This window comes from Triticum urartu, chromosome 4A (genome assembly GCF_056163025.1).
Source record: "Triticum urartu cultivar PI428250 chromosome 4A, HENAU_Tu73, whole genome shotgun sequence".
NCBI classification, from domain to species: Eukaryota; Viridiplantae; Streptophyta; class Magnoliopsida; order Poales; family Poaceae; genus Triticum; species Triticum urartu.
Window position 1 is genome coordinate 143,213,883 of NC_141876.1, and position 7,731 is coordinate 143,221,613.

The following is a 7,731-nucleotide window of genomic DNA, read 5'->3' on the forward strand; positions in this document are numbered from 1 at the left end:
CTAGCCTATTGTATGATTGTATGTTGTGATTGTTGTCCTACGGACTAAAACCCTTCGGTTTATATAGACACCGGAGAGGGTTAGGGTTACACAAGGTCGGTTACAAAGGAGGAGATATCCATATACGTATTGCCTAGCTTGCCTTCCACGCCAAGTAGAGTCCCATCCGGACACGAGACGAAGTCTTCAATCTTGTATCTTCATAGTCTAACAGTTCGGCCAATGGAGATAGTCCGGCTGTCCGGAGACCCCCTAATCCAGGACTCCCTCAACTACCTTTCCTTGTCATTGTCACTTCACGGGTTCTGGGTTGTTTATCAATCAAGAACACCGATAAGTGAATCGATTCCGCACTCTGATTCAATAACTCTAAGTAAATTACGTTGCTTACGAGTTTAATAATCGTTCAAGTCATTCCTAGCCTGATCGGCTATATCATTATTGTGCTAAATTTTAACTATGGTGCATGGTCCTTCTTCCCGGAGCACAACTTTTGATGATGAGCTAAGCCTACGTCGATCCTCCTCGTCATATCATTTCATCTTGAACAGCAAGCTTGATTTCGAGTTTGTGTCGTACCTGTGGTTCCAGTAACCTTTCACTTCATCATTCCTTTGACTTGATGTCATCGCTGATCGATTACATCTTCGTGAAATCGCTTGACAAATGTGTCGTGATCATCATCAACATTCTGAGCTCTTTCAGGATATCAATCTAATTCTTGAGGAGAAATACCATCCTTGCCCATCGATGATTCGTGTTGTCATCAACACCATCCTTGACGTCATGCCAATACAGACTTGATCATGTTTTAGTTATATCTTACATTCCATGATATTCTTGGAAATGTTCCTTCATGTCTCTTGTGATCTTCAGATCCAACCCTTACTTGGACTATGTTATTGCTACCTCAAAGCATCACAAAGGTATTCCGAATATCAACAAGAACATTGGAAGCTCATTGCCGAATGTTTCTTGATCTATTATCCAAACACCGTTGTATGGGTAATATCATGATTCTTACCTCGTCCCTTTATCTAAATGCTTTTTGAACTTGCTGTCATATCATGTATATCCTACTCCGCTTCCCCCTTGGGAAGGATATACTCCCAATTCTTGTGTGTAAACACATTTTCCTTTCCAATGTTCTGATTAATCTAATGATCACCTTTTCTTTTCCTTTGTTTTGTTTAACCTTTCTTGTGGTTTATGAGATCTAAGCAGTAATAGTTCCCTGCTTATGAAAACACCTCGGTGTACAATCCGTGTCAGTAAGACCCTATTACTATAGTTGATAACATTTCGGTAGTCACTGATGGACGAGAACTTTGCCTATTGGTCCACCTCGTTCAACAAGCGGGAAAATAGTTCTCTCCGTCCCTCGCCCTTGGTACCAACGTTGTTGACCACATAACTGATAGTCTATCATCTGACATGCCTTGCTATCAGCCCCCTTTCTACTCTTAACCCACATGGTGGGCCCATAACCCACAGTTCCACAGGATCGAAACCTGACTCTCCTGTATGTCCTTTATTATGAAGTATCATTTGTTCTTGGCTTTGTGTGTTGTCACGAGCCACCGTCCGAGAGATGATCTATTCATGATGCTCTGAACCCTCCTCACACTCTATTCAGGTATCGATCGTTTGTCCATTCGCTTGAAACTCCCTATTGTACCTTCATATTTTGCTCTCGATGTTTTCTTAAGTTTCTACTTGAGAGATACTTCGGTCACATTCCCTGCATTGTTCACCAGACAATTAACCCCCATAAGGGTCAGTACACCCAAAGTTACTCTTTACTTCCCCACTTCAATCTCGGGACAAGATTTCTTGTAGTGGAGGAGATTTGTAACATCCCCAGCATCACACTACTGTAATCCCTTATGATCAGTGCCAAGTCATCTTGACTTATGAAGCTTAACCATGTTGGGATAATATCTCATTTCAAATTCCTTCTCTCAATTCCATTCAAATAAAAAAATGCAAAATGAAGTTGATCAAAACTTGTTGGAAAAATGTTCACCTTTTAGCAAATAATCCAAAACTATTTACTGTTAAGGAACACAACATCATCTTCAACTCTAAATGGGCCTAATGCATTTTAATAGAGCAAAAATATTCTTTAAAATGCCCTTTTCTTTATTGTGTAAATTCAAATGAACTCCAAAAATGCCCAAAGTTTTTGTGGCAGTGCTGGATATTGCAAAGTAATTACGTGACCAAGTTTCACATTTTTGCAAAATCTTATGGAAGCTCAAAATATTACTAAACCCCTTTCTGTAAAATGAAAATAAAAAAGGCCATTGTGCACTAGCCTAAGTGCATAGTGCCTAGAGCCCAACCCACCACAGCCTCCTCCTCCTCCCCCCTGCTCTCTGTTCAAGCAACTGAGGCACGCCCGCCGTCGCCGCAAAACCCACCTCGCCGACCACGCCGCTACAGGCGCCGCCGGTGGATAAAGATCCACCTCTCCTCCCCTGGCCTCCTCATCCATTTGCCCCCTCCTCGCTCTACCTCATTCACCCCTCTTCTTCTCTGTCTCATTCGCCCGTGCGCGGTCGTCGACGTGCCGCCATCGATCCCGTGGCCACCGCCTCCCGATCGCCTCGCTGACTGCTACGTCTTGAGCTTGCGTTGGTTTTCCCCGAAGAGGAAGGGATGATGTAGCAGAGTAGCGTAAGTATTTCCCTCAGTTTTTGAGAACCAAGGTATCAATCCAGTAGGAGCCCACGCTCAAGTCCCTCGTACCTGCACAAATCGATAGCTACTCGCAACCAACGGGATTAGGGGTTGTCAATCCCTTCACGGTCACTTACGAGAGTGAGATCTGATAGATATAATATTTTTGGTATTTTTGGTATGAAGATGCAAAGTAAAAAATTAAAAGCAAAGTAAAAGCAAATCAAGATTAAAGTGATGGAGATTGATATGATGAGAATAGACCCGGGGGCCATAGGTTTCACTAGTGTCTTCTCTCAAGAGCATAAGTATTCTATGGTGGGTGAACAAATTACTGTTGAGCAATTGACAGAATTGAGCATAGTTATGAGAATATCTAGGCATGATCATGTATATAGGCATCACGTCTGTGACAAGTAGATCGAAACGATTCTGCATCTACTACTATTACTCCAGTCATCGACCGCTATCCAGCATGCATCTAGAGTATTAAGTTAAAAACAGAGTAACGCCTTAAGCAAGATGACATGATGTAGAGAGATAAATTCATGCAATATGAAATAAACCACATCTTGTTATCCTTGATGGCAACGATACAATACGTGCCTTGCTGCCCCTTCTGTCACTGGGTAAGGACACCGCAAGATCGAACCCAAAGCTAAGCACTTCTCCCATGGCAAGAACTACCAATCTAGTTGGCCAAACCAAACGGATAATTCAAAGAGACTTGCAAAGATAACCAATCATACATAAAAGAATTCAGAGAAGATTCAAATATTATTCATAGATAGACTTGATCATAAACCCACAATTCATCGGTCTCAACAAACACACCGCAAAAAGAAGATTACATCGAATAGATCTCCACAAGAGAGGGGGAGAACTTTGTATTGAGATTCAAAGAGAGAGAAGAAGCCATCTAGCTACTAACTATGGGCCCGAAGGTCTGAGGTAAACTACTCACACTTCATCGGAGAGCCTATGATGATGTAGAAGCCCTCCGTGATGATGGCCCTCTTCCGGCGGAGCTCCGGAACAGGCCCCAAGATGGGATCTCGTGGATATAGAAAGTTGCGGTGGTGGAATTAGGTTTTTGGCTCCTCTTCTGATCGTTTGGGGGTACGTGTGTATATATATGAGGAAGAAGTACGCCGGAGGAGCAACGAGGGGCCCACGAGGCAGGGGGCGCCCTAGGGGGGCGCGCCCCCCACCCTCGTGACCGCCTCTTTTGTTCCTTGGAGCAGGGTCCAAGTCTCCTGGATCACGTTCGGTGAGAAAATCACGTTCCCGAAGATTTTATTCCGTTTGGACTCCGTTTGATATTCCGTTTATCCGAAACACTAAAATAGGCAAAAAAACAGCAATTCTGGGCTGGGCCTCGGGTTAATAGGTTAGTCCCAAAAATAATATAAAAGTGGAAAATAAAGCCCAATATAGTCCAAAACAGTAGATAATATAGCATGGAGCAATCAAAAATTATAGATACATTGGAGACGTATCAGGCATCCCCAAGCTTAATTCCTGCTCGTCCTCGAGTAGGTAAATGATAAAAAGAGAATTTTTGATGCGGAGTGCTACTTGGCATAATTTCAATGCAAATCTTCTTAATTGTGGTATGAATATTCAGCTTAGAAAGATTCAAGAAAAAAGTTTATATTGACATAAAAATAATAATACTTCAAGCATACTAACAAAGAAATTATGTCTTCTCAAAATAACATGGCCAAAGAAAGTTATCCCTACAAAATCATATAGTCTGGCTATGCTCCATCTTCACCACACAAAGTATTTAAATCATGCACATCCCCGATGACAAGCCAAGCAATTGTTTCATACTCTAACTTTTTCAAAACTTTTTCAATCTTCACGCAATACATGAGCGTGAGCCATGAATATAGCACTATAGGTGGAATAGAATGGTGGTTGTGGAGAAGACAAAAAGGAGAAGATGGTCTCACATCAACTAGGCGTATCAACGGGCTATGGAGATGCCCATCAATAGATATCAATGTGAGTGAGTAGGGATTGCCATGCAACGGATGCACTAGAGCTATAAATGTATGAAAGCTCAACAAGAAACTAAGTGGGTGTGCATCCAACTTGCTTGCTCACGAAGACCTAGGGAAATTTTGAGGAAGCCCATCATTGGAATATACAAGCCAAGTTCTATAATGTAAAATTCCCACTAGTATATGAAAGTGACAACATATGAGACTCTCTATATGAAGAACATGGTGCTACTTTGAAGCACAATATATGAGACTCGCTATATCATGGTGCTACTTTGAAGCACAAGTGTGGAAAAAGGATAGTAGCATTGCCCCTTTTTATTTATTTTCTTTTTTTTTGGGCCTTATTTTTTTCTTTGGCCTTTCTCTTTTTTTTGGGACAATGCTCTATTGAATGATGATCATCACACTTTTATTTATTTACAACTCAATGATTACAACTCGATTCTAAAACAAAGTATGACTCTATATGGATGCCTCCGACGGTGTACCGGGATATGCAATGAATCAAGAGTGACAAGTATGAATAAATTATGAATGGTGGCTTTGCCACAAATACTATGTCAACTACATGATCATGCTAAGCAATATGACAATGATGAATGTGTCATGATGAACTAGATGGTGGAAAGTTGCTTGGCAATATATCTCAGAATGGCTATGGAAATGCCATAATAGGTAGGTATGGTGGCTGTTTTGAGGAAGGTATATGGTAGGTGTATGATACCGGAAAAAGGTGTGCGGTATTAGAGAGGCTAGCAAAGGTGGAAGGGTGAGAGTGCGTATAATCCATGGACTCAACATTAGTCATAAAGAACTCATATACTTATTGCAAAAATCTAGAAGTTATCAAAGCAAAGTATTACGCGCATGCTCCTAGGGGGATAGATTGGTAGGAAAAGACCATCGCTCGTCCCCGACCGCCACTCATAAGGAAGACAAACAATAAACAAATCATGCTCCGACTTCGTTACATAACAGTTCACCATACGTGCATGCTACGGGAATCACAAACTCTAACACAAGTATTCTTTAAATTCACAACTACTCAACTAGCATGACTTTAATATTATCACCTCCATATCTCAAAACAATTACCATGCTTCAATCTTTTCTTAGTATTCAACACACTCAAAAGAAAGTTTCACAAATCTTGAATACCAAGCATATTATTATTAAGCAAATTACCATCCTATTAAGAGACTCTCAAAATAATTTAAGTGAAGCATGAGAGATCAATAGTTTATTTAAAACAAATCCACCACCGTGCTCTAAAAGATCTAAGTGAAGCACATAGAGCAAAATTATCTAGCTCAAAAGATATAAGTGAAGCAGATAGAGTAAAACTACTTAGCTCAAAAGATATAAGTGAAGCACATAGAGTATTCTATCAAATTTTAATTCATGTATGGCTCTCTCAAAAGGTGTGTATAGCAAGGATGATTGTGGAATACTAAGACACAAAGACACAAATAATACAAGACGCTCCAAGCAAAACACGTATCATGTTGGTGAATAAAAATATAGCTCCAAGTAAATTACCGATGGAAGTGGACGAAAGAGGGGATGCCTCCCGGGGCATCCCCAAGCTTTGACTTTTTCGTGTCCTTGGATTATCTTGGGGGTGCCATGGGCATCCCAAATCTTAGGCTCTTGCCACTCCTTGTTCCATGATCCATCAAAAGAATTCACCCAAAACTTGAAAACTTCACAACACAAAAGTCAAAATAGAAAACTCATGAGCTCCGTTAGCGAAAGAAAACAAAAGACCACTTCAAGGTACTGTAATTAACTCATTATTTATTTATATTGGTGTTAAAGCTACTGTATTCCAACTTCTCTATGGATTATAAACTATTTTACTAGCCATAGATTCGTCAAAATAAGCAAACAACACACGAAAAACAGAATCTGTCAAAAAAACAGAACAGTCTGTAGTAATCTGTAGCTAGCGCAAGATCTGGAACACCAAAAATTCTAAAATAAATTGCTGGACGTGAGAAATTTATCTATTAATCATCTTCAAAAAGAATTAACTAAATATCGCTCTTCAAATAAAAATGACAGCAGTTCTCGTGAGCGCTATAGTTTCTGTTTTTTACAGCAAGTTCAACAAGACTTTCCCCAAGTCTTCCCAACGGTTCTACTTGGCACAAACACTAATTAAACACAAAAAACACAACCAAAACAGAGGCTAAATAATTTATTTATTACTAAGCAGGAGCAAAAAGCAAGGAATAAAAATAAAATTGGGTTGCCTCCCAACAAGCGCTATCGTTTAACGCCCCTACCTAGGCATAAAAGCGAAGATAGATCTAGGTAGGGATGAAAACGGAGCGGAAACGGACGGAACTGGGTGCTGCCATATTTGTTTTCATATTTTTTTGAAGAAGTGCAAATGAATACGGAAACCCCGGAAATGAATACGGAAACAAATACTATCAGAAACAGACACGGAGCGAATACAGAGCGGACACGAAAACAGAACGGTGTGTTGACTGGAACTTAAAACCCCCTTGAATCATAGAGAAATACACACAAAAACAAAGAAATTTAAGAAATTTTTAACATGGCTACATGATAATATGGTTGTGTTGGTAACATAGGGTAGTATTGTAATAGTACATGACAATTCCGTATTGTGTCTAGTTGAGAATGTGTGTGGAAGTAAAAGTTGGTCCTCAAATGATCCAGTCTGCTCATTGTGTCATTGTCTGTTGTTTAGTAATTGGGCTACAAAGCAGCCATGGGCCTATAGTAGAAACAGAAATTCCATATTCACGGAAACGGAAAGTTCTGTTTCCGCGTCTGTTCCACCGGAAAACACCGTTCCGTTTTTGTTTCCGTTTCCGCATAAAAAATTCCACTTCCATTTCCATTTTGCAAATTTCCGTTTCCGTTTTCATATTTCCTCTCTGTTTCCATTTTTCCTCCGGAAAAGCGGAAACTTTCCACTCCATTTTCATCCCTAGATCTAGGTATTGCCATCTTTGGTAGGCAATCCATAAGTGGCTCTCATGATAGTTTCATATGGTAATTT